Source organism: Piliocolobus tephrosceles, chromosome 13, assembly GCF_002776525.5.
Source record: "Piliocolobus tephrosceles isolate RC106 chromosome 13, ASM277652v3, whole genome shotgun sequence".
Taxonomy (NCBI): domain Eukaryota; kingdom Metazoa; phylum Chordata; class Mammalia; order Primates; family Cercopithecidae; genus Piliocolobus; species Piliocolobus tephrosceles.
Window position 1 is genome coordinate 117287154 of NC_045446.1, and position 17058 is coordinate 117304211.

Sequence of the window (17058 nt, forward strand, 5' to 3'; positions counted from 1 at the left end):
AAAAAAAAAAAAAAAATAGTAGCCAGAGGGAAGGGTCCTTGCATGTTTCAGCGATATCCTAGTTATTTACATCCAGAAGAGGTTTCACCAGGCACATTAAATAAAGAGCTCACCAAGAAACAGTGGGCTGAAGAGACCTCGCACAGCCAGCTAACACCAGGGACAAAGATCATGTGAAAAACGAGAAGCCAGTTGTGACAGAGGCACCATCAGCATCACTGGTCCTTGCATTTATAAAGAGGCAATTTAGATTTTTAATTCGATCAAGTTCTCTGACTAATGAAATAATCTCTCCGTACAAGCATACATACACACACGCAGGTACCCAATATATACAGAAAAAAAGAGTTAATTCAAGAATAGGAATGGGATTTAAGATCATTCAAATCGAGATCTTCAAAATTCGAGTATACGTATTTCCCTCATAATAGGAACAGGAAGCTGTGAATAAGGAGCAGTCATAAAACAACAAAGATGCCTTTGAAAGCAAGATTATAATTGCCATCTGCATGCAGTTGCTTGCTCTCTCTATATCTCTTTCTCTTTCTCTCTCTCTCTCTCTGAAACTTCCATATGTCTTCTATTAACAGGACACTTAATTCCTGGTGATGTATGTATCAAATTAGAATTCTAGCCCTTCTATATAGTCGCAGGTTGTCTGTCATCTCTCCCTGAATGTTTCCGAGTCCCTCACCTGCAGTTCCCTGTGGCTTGTTCAGTAAGAATATGCTACTCAGCTTTTCTAATGGGTCTTCTGGTGGCCCTGAGTGATGAGATCACTAAGAAAATACTTTAGTGTTGAGAGACTCATCCTGGGCCCAAACAAAGCCCACCTTCTGATGTCAGAAGGGGCATGTAGAAGTGAATCAGCACTCTGTCCTATCAGGCTTTCTAGTTATGAAGAACAAGAGGTGAATAGCACTGTCCTTGCTGTGCACACTCATATTCCTCTGAAGCCCCTTTGATACAATAACTCAGCTAGTTCTGTCTGCCTCTCAGAGCATGGAATCCGTCCTACCAATGGGGAGATTGTGTGTTTTGAAAAAGCTCCTGTGGGTGGTTCTGATACAGAACACCCCACCCATCCAGCACTGGATTGAGAACGAGGGGTCAAAAGGCACACTGAATGGTGGATGTGAGACGTCCTAGATCTCTTACTTCACAGACCTTATGGAAAAGCAAGTTTGGAAATGAATGAGCCCAGGATGAAAATTTAAGTCTCTGTAAAACATCTTTCATCTACGAAGAAACAGCTTTTTCCTCTACCAAAGTTATTTCAGATACATATGTCTTCATTATGGTCATCTGGGTATTCACAAGGAATACCACGTCCCTTGCATTTCAGGTGTGTTGTGTTGTAGATTAAAGATTATATTATTTTCCTTTTATCCTTATCATCTCCAAACCTCCTATACAACAATTGAAAAGGAAGTAATACTGCAAACTCTCAAGGCTGTTGTGAGGATCAATTTACTTATATTACATAAGATATCTAAAACAATAAAAGGTGCTTAATATATAAAAGCTATTATCATAGTTAACTTTTCTTTTAGTCTTATGATTACATTGTGTAGTAAACATTGTACAATCTGCATTGTGTAGTCATACAAAAATGCCATCTTCACAATACATTTCTAATAACCTGGAAAGCATTCTGTCATTTTCTTAATATTGGCGTGATTCTTGGGTTTGGTTAAAAGGGATTAGAAGAGATTCATTCTCCCCGTCTATACTAAAAATACAAAAAATTAGCCGGCCGTGGCGGCGGGCGCCTGTAGTCCCAGCTACTCGGGAGGCTGAGGCAGGAGAACCGCGTGAACCCGGGAGGCGGAGCTTGCAGTGAGCAGAGGTCATGCTCTCCAGCCTGGGCCACATAGCGAGACTCCGCCCCCGCCCCGCCCCCAAAACACTATGGAGATTCATTCTGTGTTTGGTCTCTTTTCTCCCCTGTTTGAACTTGTCACAGCCCTTTCCCCATAGTGAATCTGATTGCTAGGAAAGAGTCCGTTGTGAAATATGTCTCAGTGTTACATTTATTTGCAAGATATTCAGCTTTACTCCACGCGTTGGCATTGTTCTCTCTAATGAGATCAACGTATGGCCAAACTGAGTCACTGGTTCCTTCCCTTCTTCCAAAGAAAACAATGGCAATTCCAAGGAATTCTTTTCTTTGTTAGTTTTTAGCCTCCTATTTCATTTCTATTATAAATAGCATCAATTATCTGATGTGTAGCTGACAGAGAAGTTGGCCTCCCACGAATCATTTAATTCAGCTGATTCGGCAAAACATTTGACGGAGAGTGTGCATGCGTGTGTGCACGCACAGACTCCAACGCCTGAGTTTTAATATAAGCTAGATAAAGGCCATTTGTCTCCGGATTAATGATAAACAAGATTAAGAACACAGATTCTAAGTTTTGTTTCATTTGGGCCTTCTGGAGCTGCACTTTGCAGATGCTAAGTTATAATGACCTTTGGAAAGTTCACGAGTTTCCAGGGATCCAGGATAGTAATTATCTCTTAATTGTAAAAACAAGTGCTGCTGAAGAACATAAGGTCAAAGGAAAATCAGGAATCAGGATTTTGTACAGAAAAAAAAAGGGAATACAATAATGTTTATTCATTTATGAATCGCTCATTCATGATTTTCTTTTTATAGTATCAACAGAAATAAAATGCCTTATGTTTAAATTTTCACTGTGCTTGTATTTCAGCATCATCAAGAGATACTACTCCTGATGTTTTCATTTTACTTTCCTCAGATCTGCCTAAACTCAGTGTCTCTCCTCGAAAACCAGTCAACTCATGAAAAACTGTTTGTAAGAAAACGTTCTCGACACAAAGAAAAATAAATGTTTGAGATGATAAATATGCTAATTACCCTGATCTGATCACTATACATGATACGTACGAAAACATCACTATGTACCTTGTGAATGTGTATAATCACTATACATCAGTTAAAAAAGGGAAAATGTGTTGTGCCTAATTATAATACAATTTAAACAGATGGATGAGAATTCAGATGTTTTCAGTGATGTGAATATTAGTTAATGGAAAAAAGGACTCATAAAAACTGTTCCATACTTTTTTTTACCCCAAAGAGTTAATCCATGCTGTTATAGCTACTACCTTGTGAGACATACAAATGCTTTTCCAACTTATTGATTTCAAATCAAAGGGCAAAATATACATTAGTAATGATTATCTGCAAACCTCTCCTCAATGTGAATATCAGTACTTACGTGTTAATGTCAGTTACAAAGATCCCTAAGCAGAGATTTGGGATGCTTTATATTCATGAATCAAGCTTTAATTCAGGAGTTCAAGATACCGCAAACTGGCCAAGTGTGGTGGCTCATGCCTGTAATCCCAGCACTATGGAAGGCCAAGGCAGGTGGATCACTTGAGCCCTGGAGTTAGCCTGGGCAACATGGTGAAACCCCCCATCTCTACAAAAAACGACGAAAATTAGCGAGGCGTGATGGCCTATGCCTGTAGTCCCAGCTACTCAGGAGGCTGGGAGGATGGCTTGAGTCCGGAAGGTGGAAGTTATAGCAAGCTGTGAACATGCCCCTGCACTCCAGCACATGTAACAGAGCAAGACCCTGTCCCCTTTCCCTCTCACAAAAAAAGAAAAAAACACAGAACTACATTACTGCATATATGTTCGTGTACAATTTACTTTTAATGTAACAACTTCTAGTTTCCCAATAAATTGAAATCCTACACTGAAAAAATAAATCCAGTAACTCACAATTATGTGTTTTAGCTGGCCAAGCATGTTTGTCTTTTTAAAATAAAATACAGTGTTGAAAAAAAAGTTGTAATATCCTGGCAATTGTGTTTCAGTATTGTAATGTGTTGGTATCAGAAGAGATTGGGTAGATTTCAGCACGTTAAGTTACATTTTATTATAGTTCATGACATTTAAGAAAAAATTAACTGAAAATGCCATTTTTCTTGTTATCAGCATGGCAAGGCCTCAGTATAATAAGTACCATGAATTCTCTTATTGAGCACTTACTGTGTGCCAGTCAATTGACACTGTTGCCACGTAGTCTTTTAACATCCCTGTGGTGTAGACACATTGCTTTTATTTACATTTACAGATGAAAGTGATTTTTGGAGAGGTAAGGTAACTGTACTCAAGTTTAAAAAGAAGAAAAAAGGTAGTAAGTATAGTGAGTAGGGGTGCTGAGAATTAAACCCAGCAGCATATGACTCCTTAGACTATGATAACCTCTCTGCTAGTCTCACTTGCACAAGCTGGCAAAAAAATAAACCAATACAAGGAGCAAAACTAAAACCAAGACATCTCATGCACACAAGATATGCACATAGACACCTATGCTTAAGGAATCATCATACACTAAAAGGCCATATGTTTCCAGGTATTTTTCCTGAAGAGTTGACGGAAATGTATCCTTTGAAGGGTATAATGTGCCACCAATCTTTACCATTCTCCTCCCTCCCATTGTTCTAGTGTCTTGTGTTTTGAGGCGAGTATGCTGAACCAGACCTCTGAGTAGCGGAGTCTGTAGGTAAAACACACATTCATATCATAGATCCTAGGGAGGCTGTGCGCCAATGTATCCATTATTTTACATGCTAGATCAAAGGCTGTAAACATTGATGAAGACGAATGTGATCATCTTAGCAATGCTGACGTCTACGAATGTGGATGAAGATCAAATTTGCTTCGAGTTGTCTTTCTTTAGCTTTTTCTCTTTTAAAACCTGTGCTTGGAGTTTTAAAAGAGTTCAAAGCAAAAGTTAAACAATTTTATATGAGTTCTCATCCAAGATAAGACCAGTAGCATCACCAACACAATCAAAATGGCCCCAAGCAATGTTCCCTTTGAGAATTCTTTTACCACAAACTTTTAACCCTCATGTATTTCAGAGGAAAACATTTTGTTTATACTTATTTCAGCAAACGTGACTGAGTAAAACTGATGGGCTCTTTAAGTTGTTTCAGTAGATTTGATTTTAAATAAAGATGCTATAAATTAAGAAGCCTTTCAAAAATTCAACTTTCTAAAGATGTCACATTTTACTGGGTATGTTAAAAATCAAAGGAAATGTTCTAAATAATATTTCAACTTGCAAAAGATGTTCAGCTAAAAACCTGATGGAAAATAGCTAAGCATGGACAGCTTTACAGCAGAGGGGAGATGAGGCAGGGCTTGTCAGGACTAAATAAGCTATGAAAATCATTCAAATGTGGGTTCCAATCATGGCTGCACAATTGCCTTCTATGAGACCTCTGCTCATTATCGACTCAGAGGTCAACTTTTAAGAATGTATAGAAGATTAAATTGAGATAAGATATGTAAAATGCCTGGCACATCAATCACACGGATGTATAAATTAAATGTACTACTGTGACCAGCTAGAGTTCTAGACCAATAGAAAGTGTGATACTGAAACATACAAATCGGAGAGGAGCGCATAACAGTTCAGCTGCTGCTTTCGACAGTTTTTAGCATGCTGCTCAGGAGGTCGTCCTTGCAGCAGAATCATCACACATAAAAACCAACAATTCCAATTGGGAGAAAATTGACCCTGCTCTCACCCCTCCAACAGAAGGGTGATGGTTGTACCCTGGAAGGTGTCTGGTCACAGACGGAGAAATTTCTCTTAAAGTCTAGCTCATTTTTATCACATTAGATCCTAGAATGGAAATGGATATTCTTGTGGATAAGAGCATTGATTCTAGGTCTGCACTGCCAAAATTCAAATCATGGCTCCCTTCCTCAGATCCAGCTATATAATTTATAGGGCCCAATTCCAAATGAAAATGCAGGGTCTCTTGTCCAAAAATCAGGGGTAAAGTGTCATTACGAGAAAAAATTAAAATTGTAAATTATTAGCACAAATGTTACCATTCATCTTTACATTGTGCATACCAGTTTAAATGCAAATCTAAGACCATTTAACTTGTGTGCAGAATTACTTAAATTACACAATCTGTCTTCCACAATTCAGATATTCATGTGTTTTGTTTCTTTTCAGAACAGTGGAAACTGCACTTAACTAACTCAACTGTACTTCTCGATATGTGCACATTCTACCAACACTCTCTACTTTTGGCTTACTGGTAAGTAAGGAAGGACGAAAAGAAAAAGGAATTATGGCTCGTCCTATCTTTCCCTTTCCTTCTATGTCATCATTACAAGCATAAGTAGTTGGCTACCACAGGGAAATAACGCGAGTAAGCAGGGATGTGATAAAATGTCTCGGCATTCCTTAGAGACACGCCACTGCCTTCTTTTTGTGTTCAGCGCAAGTTCTGGTTTGAACAGAAAGTGCGGCCTCAGGGGGCTGCAGTGCCCATGCTTAGTCACAGATCCACCATGCTTACTTTGTACTTGCTTTGAGTCTCTCTGCACTCCCATGCATTGGGGATCCACTGGAGTTCTGTGTTCAAGGAACATCATCAACACTACGTGTGGTTGCAGCAATAAAAAACAGCAGACATCCACATTGCACGTACTTCCTCTGCTCACACGCACATTCCTGTCACATTGAGCTTCAATTACAAAACACAAATTCAAAGATAAAATTATTACAACTTCCAAGACAGTAACAGCGGAGCATTAGACCAAACATGCAATCCTTCTGAGAATGGGGCCTCGTGTGATTGGACAGGCTAACCACCCATAAAGTCGGCCCTGCGCTTACTAATCGTGGGAGCTCAGGTATATTTGTAAACGTCTCTGTATCTCAGTTTCTTCTGTAATTTAGGAAAAGGAAAATGATCTTACCTATCCTATCTTATAAATTTGTTGTGAAAGCAAGTTTACTAATGTATAAAGTGCTTGAAATAGTGCCTAGCACAATACAATTAATAGCTATTATTGTTATTGTATGATCATCATCATAAAGAATTTTTTTTTAGTGGGGTAGGATCTGAAAGTTGTGTCCTTAAAACAGTATTCAAGAATAATCTTTGAATTTTATATATCTATAGCATCCTTGTCCTCAAACTATCACAAGGTTTGAAAATTATTTTATAATGTAGTTTCTCTACATAAGCATGATTGACATTTCTGGCCAGATAATTAGTTCATTGTTGTGGGGTGTTATCCTGTAGATTATAAAATATTTGGCAGCAAGTCTGACCTCTATCCATGAAAAGATAGTAGTGTACCCTCTCTCCAGTTATGACAACGAAAAATGTCTTTGGACATTGCCAAACTCCAGGGGGCAAAATCCTCCTCTCCAATCCCACTTTCCCATTGAGAACCACTGCTTTGTCATTACATAGTGTGCATCTGTCCAAGAACATTTAAGCTGTCTTGCCAAACAAGTACATCAAGGGCCAAATACCACCCCCACTCGCAAGCAGCACGCTCAAACTCTAACACAGCAGAACCCCAAAAAGACATTCTCCTTAGGTTCACCACAGTCCTATAGCAATCTGCCTTTTCTTCTCACTTACTGAGCAGGGAGATTCAAGCTGTTTAAAAAAAAAAAAAAGTAGAAAGGTTCATTCAAGTCTGGGAACTGTCAAACCTCTGATAAGCCAGTCCAAAGAGACAGAAGTGAATTAGCTCTTGCTCCCAGGATGGGAAGCCCTAGGAGGTATTATTGTCTAGACGATGCTCCAGCCCCACTCCCTCCTCCCCCGCTGCCTAGGACCTTGGCATGCCTCAGCTCAGACAGAGCCCTTATGGAAAGTAACATGAGGATTGTGCTGACTCCAGTGAGTTTGATTTATCAGGACTACTGGCATTTGCAAAAGCAAGTGGTCTGTTTGGATGAGATGTTTCCCAGGCAAAACGAAGAAAAAAATCTGGCTGGATTCTCACTGCTCTTGGAACTTCTGAATGTCATTGATGCTTTTCAGCAGAGCAAAAACAAGAGGCATTTTTATCTGCAGGAGACTGTAGGTGTCCCAGGCATGTGTGGCCCCCAACGCGCATCACCTCCTCAAGCACTTTGGAGTCCTTACACCAAGAATGTTAACAAGCCCACACTCCACACTGCTCAACTCTGCTTGCTCTGTAGCCTTCCTCACCACACTCTCCTCCTCAGGCCTCCCTCCATTTCCCCTCCCCCAACTCCAGGTCCACTCCCATCTGTTTTCTGTTAAGAGTTCATTTTCAGAGTGCAGGCTGGTGGAATTCGGAGTTCAGACCCCCTCGAGTGATGAGAGTCCTGGGGCTGCTGAAGGTCCCTTCACGCAGTCCCTGCCACCTCCCCCTCCTTTCCCTCCCTATGCCCCATTTGCCCTTGTGCAATAACATGCTGGAGCCCACATCTGTTTTCAATTCCATGTTCATTTGAACTGTTCTGGGAAAATGGAGGCTCTCACTAAAGGCTAGGGTCTTAAAGCAACAGCATGAACGCAAACAACTTCATTGGACCAACAAAGGAACACATATGTATATATCTATCTCCTTCCATATGCAAACTGGAGCTTTTTCATGGAGGATCTCTCTGTCTACACTGGTTCCTGGGTGAGGTAATATATAATTATGGACTCTAAATTCCTTAATTCTTGGTTCCGATGGTCATCTCTTGCCCAATTTCCAATGTGGGAATGTTGCCTGAATTCCATCCACAATCTGAGTTAACAGAGTAGACATTCCCAGACTCCTGTCTTTGGCTTCAGCTTATTGTCTAATCACAACAGTAGATTTTTTTTTCTCATTGGAAAAATAATGTAGGGGATTTTATTTTCATTATTTGTCTCTCAGTTTATTGTCAGAATAAAAGATGAATAATACACAGTGGGTTTCTTTTAGCAGAGAAGACTAGTGGTATGCTCAGCCTTCAAGCAGAGCATACAGATGACCTTCTACAGAGAGGCGATGGTACATCCTCAGCCAAATATGCTGCTGCTTCTTGAGAGAAGTCTATTTGATCATAGTTAGGAAGCCATTACCTATATCTTACAGGTCACTGCTAAGTTGTGGAAAGAATTAATTTAAAAAGCTTCAGAGTCCAGAAGATCCTGGAAAAACAAGCTCTGTCATCATTAAAAAAAGCCCTAGTGATAGGAAGTTACCATAATAAAAAGAATTTGTTCTTTCAGGAACTAGGGAACTAAAGGTTGTTTATTTGTCGTTATGGAGAATATAAATGCTTTTATTTCATCCCTTCTCCAAAAACAACCTGAATGTTGTATGCCCCTGAATCTTTTGATGAACACGTGAGTCACAGGTACAAGTAGGAGAAAATTATTCACTCAAAAAGTAATTTAATATTCATATATTCCACATCAATAATGCAACTTTCATTTATTATGTACCTTATATAGAACAATATGTAATATTCCACCCTGACAAATATTTGTGGAATAATTATACATTCATATGTCTTATAGGTTATATATGTATATATACACATTATTCAACAAATATTGAGACAGTATATATTAGTAACCCTAATGTATAATAAACTATATATAGTATGTAGATATTATATGAATAATGTAAATACATGCAAACATGTTAAAATGATGCATATAAAATTAATGTAAAATTATATTCTAGAATGTATAGAATAATCAATATATAATAGATTCATATAGACTACTGACATTCATTCAACAGCAATTTAAGGCACTGTAGCTTGGTAGTTTAGAATTTGGGCTCTGGTATCTGATTTTTCAAGTTCAAATCTTGTTCAAATCCACTTAATCATTGTGTGACCTTGGCAAGTTACTTCACCTAGCTGGGTCATGATTTCCTCATGTGTGAAATAGACATAATGATATTAGCTACCCAAAAGGGGTTGTAAGAGATTTTAATAAGTTAATCCCCCAAAAATTCTTTAGAGAACTCTAGCATGTGGTTAGAGTTTGATCAACATTAAAAGTTATGTGCTCCATCTGGGCAATGCTAGAGTTATGGTCTAGTGAGGGAGCGAGACAAGCACTAAAATGGGGGTGAAGAAAGTGAAACAAGTGGTAAAGTAGTAGGTGCCACTCATGGAGGAAGGAGATGAGGAGCTTTCTTTCCAGCCCCAGACTCTTTTACAAGAGAGTTCAAGAAAGGGTTCCTATTTACTGAGAAGTAGAGTTACCACTGAGTTGACATCAAGAACCAATATAATTATCAACTTTCTCTATTTTTTATTTGGTTTTACATCAGTCTAGAATGTAATTGGCTTGATTCTCACCCAAAGTTAGTAGGTTTTGAGAGAAGAAGGATTTGGGCATTTAAAGTATCACCCACTAGATTTACTACTTCCACAACAAACCCTACATGTAAAGCTGCTACAAAAAGAATTTTACATAGTGTCAACTCTAAAAGTTTTAACCTAATTTTAGGTTGGTATTAAATTTGAAGCCTCAATATTTTATTAAGAAGACTCCCCACAACCTTAATTCAGCCTTTGGCTGGAACTTCAGTTGGATTCAAGAAAGCCTCTTTCTCTCTAATAAAAAGCTTATAAGTCGGGTTTCTATAAATAATGTCATTTTATTTTCATTCATTCAATTTCCCAGCTAGCTCAGGTATAATTTCTGATATAATTTCACCTATTAATAATCTCAATCCCCTTCTTAGACCCTGCTCACTTTAACCTATAAATGATCCAGAGGGTAAAGGGTACAAAGGTGTACAGATGGAAAACAAAATATTTTTTCAGTCCCAGGACCTGTTTTAGCTTCTGGTATCTTATCCCAGAACTCATATTTAACCAAGACTTAATAAAAATGAATCTAGTTCTTCACCACAAAGTCTAAAGAACTTTGAAACTCCATATATTTTAAAAGAATCTCTTAACAAAGGACAAAATGTCCTTGAAGAAATAGTTGCTTAATGAGTTCTTCAAAGGAAAAAGCTTCCATATAATCTCTTTTTTTAATTAAGAAGAAGCAAAGTTAAAAAAATAAAATAAAACCTCCCAGATAATGAAAGGAAAAAACGTTGGGAAACAAGACCATATTAAATTTGCCCAGTGAGGTAGGCAAATTAGGTTCATAGGGGAAAAAGTAATGTCTCAGATCTACAACTATTGATCACGGTAAGTTTGAAGAAGATGAGATCAGACAGGGTTAAAAGATTGTTGACTCAAAAAGCAAAGCAGCAATATAACAAGTGTGTTTTGGAAAAGAGACCTGAGTTCAAACCTCAGATCTATCTTTTACTTACTATGTGACCTCGAGTCATTTGCCTAATAAAATGAACTTTAGCTTCCCTGCTTATTCCATGCCACCTGTTTGGCTCCTTGCAATGATTGGCAATTGGTCTCATTAATCTCTGTGAACCATACCCAGCACATGAGAATTATGAAATGCATGCTACCTGTCCTCACAGGAAATCAATATGTCACAGTAGAAAGAGTACAGCATTGGAATTAGGTAGGTGGAGTTTCAGAGACACGCCATTCATTGACCTGCTGTGTAATCTTGGACTCAGTTGTCTCTTTTTAAAGAGGGGTTAATAATACTCACCAGGCATGACATTAATACAAATTAAACCAAATGACACCAGTCTCTGGCTCATAGTATGTATTCAACAGAGGGCAGAGATTTTATCACCTCCATGGGGGCAGAACAGAAGAGAAGTTCTAGTATTACTTCTGACACTGCTTCATTAGGCCCCACCTCCGTGCTCTCCATGGACAATCAAGTGTGCTCAAATACTCCAGGATGGAAAAACTGAGTCAGGCGGAGAGGTGGGAGAGCTTTATAGCGACGGAAATTTAAGAAGATAAAACACTTCACCAGTGGGTGGCAAATATATAGATACCCTATTTCCCAAAATAGCTGTGGGCCTTGGGGTGCTGGGGTAAGCAGGCTACCATCCCACTTCCATAGTTGAAAGCAGAAGAATGCCTGCCAGGGACAGAAAAGCAAGAGAAATGTGTTTATCTTCCGAGGAATACTTACAAAATAATTGGTGAGGGGGGTCTTCTAGGGTTACACTGAATGTATAAACTGTTTATTTTTGCAGCACTGATTGGGAGTGCATGGAGAAGGGCTAATGCACTTGGGTTCAGTGTTTACTCCTTCTAAGGGGCTGCACCCAGGGTTCATGACTGTGCAGTCATCTTTCTAAAATGGATATTATTTCCCAGTTTTTCTCCAATGATACCAAGCCATACCATCTCACTCCATTTCCCCTCTTTTAACCCAGTGGGTACAAGTAGAAACCAGCAGCCCATGCCCACAAAATATTTAGGGGAATATTCACATGTGGGTATCCTAAAAAGACCGTCTTGTACTCACTCCCACTAATTGGTTGGAGGAGGGAGTGACTGTTTTCAATCAACTCTGCATTAACTTGAACTTGTCCCTGCATCAAAACATAATGGGGAGGATATTTTTTCTCAAAAGATTTATCGTAACTAATTAATCATCATGACCATAAAAATCTGTTCATTTTTGTGCGGCATAGAAATTATGTGAAATCTGTCCAATAATGTTAATAAGAGTTACACTGAACGAATGCTGATTAGGCACCCGACATCCTTCTGAGTGCTTTGTAGAGATTAATTTATAAATTCTTAGAGCAGTTATTCTATGTGATTTAACATTATTATCCCTATTTACAGATAAGGTAACAGAAGAAGTACAGAGAGGTTAACTGTCTTGTGCAAGACACTTAAGAAATGAGAGGAGTAAACTATGAAGCTGCAACTTGGAATGCAGGCAAATCAGGTCAGGGCCTGCTATTTAAACCCTGCTGTAGAAGACTGCATTTTTACATTAACCATAGAAATGTATTAGATAGAAGAGCATCAAGAAACACTGGAAATCCTGCAAACCCACGAGGTCTAGCTCTCAGCCCTAGGATGAAGGCCCATCTCTAGGTTTGTTCCTCCCTTGGGTATTGCTATGGTTTGGCTGTGTTCCCACCCAAATCTCATCTTGAATTGTAGCTCCCATAATTCCCACTTGTGGGAGGTACCCGGTGGGAATTAACTGAATCATGGGGGCAGGTCTTTACCATGCTGTTCTCATGATAGTGAATAAGCTTCACAAGATCCAATGGATTTTTAAAGAGGAGTTTCCCCACACAAGCTCTCTTCTCTTGTCTGCTGCCACATGTGATGTGCCTGTCACCTTCTGCCATGATTGTGAGGCCTCCCCAGCCACTTGGAGCAAGTCTATTAAACTTCTTTCTTTTGTAAATTGCCCAGTCTTGTGTATGTCTTTATGAGCAACGTGAAAATGAACTAATACAGGTACACTGTCTCAGTCCTACAGGCACTAACTTCTCCCTGGAGCTACTGTTTCTGTGTTCTTTAGCCTCTCTTTTCCCTGTACTAGTCAATCCTTTGTCACTCTAGTCTCCTGTTAATTCCCTATTTCTATATAATAAACTGTCTCAGTTCAAATTCCACATGCTTCCTGCCTCCCCAGAGGACTGGCCCCAAAACTTGCTCAGTGCCTCCTGTCCTCACTGACACTCTTGCTCAGTGTCAGCTGCTGTCGACTCCTCGCTGTTCCTCTGGTCTTCCACCTGTGTTCCCACCTGAGAGCTTTTGTACTTGCTCTTCCCTGGAAAGACTTCACACACACACACACACACACACACACACACACACACACACCTCTTAGATTCGATAAATGAATGTATTGAATTCACAGGATACAAAATAAACTGACAAAAATTAGTAGCGTTTCTGCACACCAAAAATGATCAAGCTGAGAAGCAAATCTAGAAGGCAATATCATTTACAATAGCTATAAAAATAAAACAAAATAAAATTAAATACCTAGGAACATATTTAATTAAGGAAGTGAAAGACCTTTACAAGCAAAACTACAAAACAGTGATGAAAGAAATTGTACATGGCACAGAAAATAGAAAGCATTCCATGTTCATAAATTATTCAAATGACCATACTGCTCAAAGCAATCTATAGATTCAATGCAATCCTTATCAAAATATCAATGTTACTTTTTTACAGAATTAGAAAAACAATCCTAAAATCATATGAAACCAAAAAAGAGCCTAAATAGCCAATAAAATCCTAAGCAAAAGAACAAAGCTGAAGGTATCACATTACCTGACTTCAAATTATAATACAAGGCTATGGTAACCAAAACAGTATAGTACTGGTGTAAAACTGGACACATAATCAATGAAACTAAACACAGAAACCAGAAATTAAGCCATATCTCTATAGCCAACTGATCTTTGACAAAGTAGACAAGAACATACACTGGGGAGAGGATACCCTTCTCAACAAATAATTCTTGGAAAATTGGAAAATTGGATATCTGTATACAGAAGAATGAAACTGGACCCCTATCTCTCACTATATACAATAACCAACTCAAGATGGATAACACACTTAAATGTAAGACCCGAAACTACAATAATACTAAAAGAAAGCCTAGAAAAAATAAATGTTCTAGACATTGTTGTAGGCCAGGGGTGTACAATCTTTTGGTTTTCCTGGGTCACACTGAGAGAAGAAGAATTGTCTTGGGCCACACATAAAATATAGTAACACTAACAATAGCTGATGAGCTCATAAAAGTTACTAATGAATCATAATGTTTTAAGAAAGTTTAAGAATTTGTATTGGGTCACATTCAAAGCTGACCTGGGCTGCATGTGGCTCATGGGCTACAGGTTGAACAAGTTTGGTTTCGGCAAAGAATTCATGACTAGGACTTCAAACACACAAGCAACAGAAACAAAAATAAACAAATAGGGCTTAATTAACTAAAAAGCTTCTGCATAGCAAAAGTAATAATTAGCAAGGTGAATAGGCAACCTACACAATAAAATAAACTATTTGTAAACTATGCATCTGACCAGGGACTAATATCCAGAATTTACAAGGAACTCAAACAACTCAAAAAGAAACAAACAAAAACCAGAAACAATTTTATTAAAAAGTGGGCAAAGGACATGAATAGACATTTTTAAAAAGAAGACATACAAATGTCCAACAGATACATGAAAAATGTTCAACATTGCTAATCATCGGCAAAATGCAAATCCAAACCACAATGAGATACCATCCTAACTCAGAATGATTATTATTAAAGAGACAAAAATAACAGATGTTGGCAAAGATGCAAAGAAAAGGGAGCATGTATAACTATTGGTGGATATGTAAATTATTTCAACCTCTATGGAAAGCATTGGAAATTTCTCAAACATCTAAAAATAGGACTACCCTTTAATCCAGCAATCCCACTACTGGGTATCTACCCAAAGGAAAAGAAACACTTGTATCAAAAAGATACCATCACTAGCATGTTTCTTACAGCACCATCCACAATAGCCATGATATGGAATCAACCTAAGTGTCCATCAATGGATAATTGGGTAAAGAAAATGTGATACATATACACAACGGACTACTATTTAGCCATAAAAAAGAATGAAACTGTCTTTTGTGGCAATATGGATGGAACAAGAGGTCATTATCTTAAGTAAAACAACTAGAAACAGAAAGACAAATACTGCATGTTTTCACTTAAAAGTGGGAGCTGACTAATGTGTACACATGAACAGAATGTGAAGTAATAGACAACAGACATTAGGAACGGTGGAGGGGTTGAAGGAGGGTGGACGAAAGAAATTAATTAATGGGTACAATGTATGTTAGTTGGGTGATAGATACATTAAAAGTTCCACGCCGGTCTCGGAGGCTCATGCCTGTAATCCCAGCACTGTGGGAGGCTGAGGCGGGCGGATCATGAGGTCAGGAGATCGAGACCATCCTGGCTAACATGATGAAACCCCGTCTCTACTAAAAATAAAAAAACATTAGCCGGGCGTGGTGGTGGGTGCCTGTAGTCCCAGCTACTCGGGAGGCTGAGGCAGGAGAATGGCGTGAACCCAGGAGGCGGATCTTGCAGTGAGCCGAGATGGTGCCACTGCACTCCAGCCTGGGGTACAGGGCAAGAGTGTGTCTCAAAAAAAAAGTTCTGAGTTCATCACTTTGCAATAAACCTATGGAACAAAATTACATTTGTACCCCTTAAATTTATAAAAATAAAAAATACAATACCAAAAATTCTAAAAAATTATGAGATGGTTTGAATTAAGTGATGAAAATAACATAAGAATATCAAGATGAATCAATAGAAAGTATCCAATCTGAAGAACCCAAAGGAAAAGAATAGCAGGGGAAGTATTGGAGACCGGTGGGACAATATTAAATGTTCTAAAATATGATTATTTGAAATCTCAGACAATGAGGACACAGAATGGCAAAAAAAATTTTTCAAAGAATTAACAACTGAAGTTTACAAATTTGAAGCAATTCAGAAATTTAAAGAATGAAGAAATTCAGCCACCCAAAGGAGCTAAACATGAAGATGATCATACCTCAACATATCACACACAAAGTGCTACAAACCAATATTTTGAAAGCAGTCAGAGAAAAACAACACATTGCATACAAGGAGAAAATGATGATTCAAATAGCTATTAACTTCTCATCAGAAACAAGGGAGGTAAGAAGACAGTGAAAGAAATTATACTGGTAATCGACAGATTAAATCAACCAAATAATTGATAAGATTTAAGAAAACTACGCAACAAAATATGTTTAACCTTAAGCTTAGATTTTTTCAGATCATAAGACAATAAAGCTACCAAATCCAACAAAGGTAGACAATTACATTCTCACCTTCACTCTGTGTATTTGTGTTATTTTAAAATATTTTAAAGTAATTCATGGGTCAGTACAGAAATCATATGAGAATTGATAACATGTTTCAAATGAATTCTAATAAAAGCAGTGTTAAAGTTCTTAAAGTGAAATGTATAGTCTTAAGTGTCTGTTTTAGGAAGTAAAAAGTATTTCTTAAAAATGTTACTTTTCTACAGTTTAGAAAATTTGAGTAATTCCAAGAAAAATAGAAAGAAGAAAATAATAAACATGAAAGAATACATTAATGAAACATTAAACAAAACAAACCATCAAAAACAACAGAAAAGATTAGTAGGAATATGAAATACATAAAATGTTGACAGGATTGGTCAATGCAAAATGGAACTTTCAAGTAATTAATCTAAGAGTAAAAATGCAGTATTCACAATAGCAAAGACTTGGAATCAACCCAAATGTCCATCAGTGACAGACTGGATTAAGAAAATGTGGTACATATACACCATGGAAT

General features: G+C 38.0%; 1 long non-coding RNA gene across 1 annotated transcript in view; it reads left to right on the forward strand.

Moving 5' to 3' along the window:
* LOC111540047 overlaps nucleotides 1-2877 on the forward strand; it is a 28549-nt gene extending 25672 nt beyond the window's left edge. Inside the window, exon 4 of the long non-coding RNA XR_002730877.2 lies at nucleotides 2715-2877. This is a non-coding gene — a long non-coding RNA (uncharacterized LOC111540047). The remainder of the gene's footprint in view (nucleotides 1-2714) is intronic.
* Nucleotides 2878-17058: the final 14181 nt, after the last annotated feature.